Source organism: Geospiza fortis, unplaced genomic scaffold (genome assembly GCF_000277835.1).
Source record: "Geospiza fortis unplaced genomic scaffold, GeoFor_1.0 scaffold186, whole genome shotgun sequence".
In the NCBI taxonomy this organism is placed as follows: Eukaryota; Metazoa; Chordata; class Aves; order Passeriformes; family Thraupidae; genus Geospiza; species Geospiza fortis.
This window is the reverse complement of record NW_005054331.1, coordinates 4,087,227-4,088,086: the sequence shown is the minus strand read 5'-3', so window position 1 is coordinate 4,088,086 and position 860 is coordinate 4,087,227. Positions and strand designations below refer to the sequence as shown.

Here is an 860-nt window from a genome sequence, read left to right as displayed (position 1 = left end):
CCGTACACAGGGCAGAGCAGAAGGCATGCACAAGTGTAAATCAATTCAGCGCCGGCAGAACTGGAAAGTAGCTAAAAACAGTTGGCTGCACTTCAGAAACTTTAGTTCTAAAAGTATCAGTGTAAAGAAGCGTCAAATTTAAAAACCAGGACATCTGCAGGACGTGAGTATACAAGTCTTTGCCATTTAAAGTTCCTGTAATGAAACCTGAGACTGAAAAAGTACTCAATACATGGGTAACAAGGACCTGATAAGAGACTGTGTTCTTTTATCACGTGAGCTGCCTCGCAGAAGTTTCCACAAACAACACGCACAGAGATATGACACGAAGGCGTTTCATGGGCTGAGATCTCCGGCACGGTGTGTGGCTGTCGCGTCCAGGCAGCGCCCAGGCCAGAGATGGCTCCTGGTGGCACCTGCGAGCCGGGGAGCCACCGGGCGAGGCCTGGGGCGCAGGGCAGGGCTCAGCCCACGCAGCTCCCGCTGTGCTGTGCTCGGGCAAGGATGAAGCCACCGATGACAAATCACGGGTGAAAATGTAGGAAGCAAATCTGGACAACCTCTCCTGGAGGGCCTAAGACCCCGCTTCTTCCCGGCTGGGTAGGGACCCACCTCGGGGCAAACAGGTGCCCCGCGGGCCCGGCCCGGGGCAGCGGCAGCTCCTCGGCACTCCGGGAACTGACCAACGGCGTTTCCCACCGGGCTTCCCACATCCAGCCCCGCGGGACCGGCCCGCTCGGCCCGGCGGGCGGGGTAGGCCGGGGGAGGTGGGAGGAGACGTGGGAAGGACTTCGGTTACCACTACAAATCTGGTGACAGACGCGCCGCCGGCACATGGCGATGGGCAGGTGGGTGCGGGG

At 59.0% G+C, this 860-nt stretch overlaps 1 protein-coding gene across 3 annotated transcripts in view; it reads left to right on the top strand.

Moving 5' to 3' along the window:
* Positions 1–487: 487 nt before the first annotated feature.
* Positions 488–860, top strand: part of USP44 (ubiquitin specific peptidase 44) — an 18,869-nt gene continuing 18,496 nt past the window's right edge. The window contains exon 1 of one of the 3 annotated variants that reach the window (XM_031057563.1): positions 488–600. The gene's annotated coding sequence lies outside the window, so the exon portion shown is untranslated. The other 2 variants (XM_031057565.1, XM_031057564.1) reach the window with 2 other exon arrangements.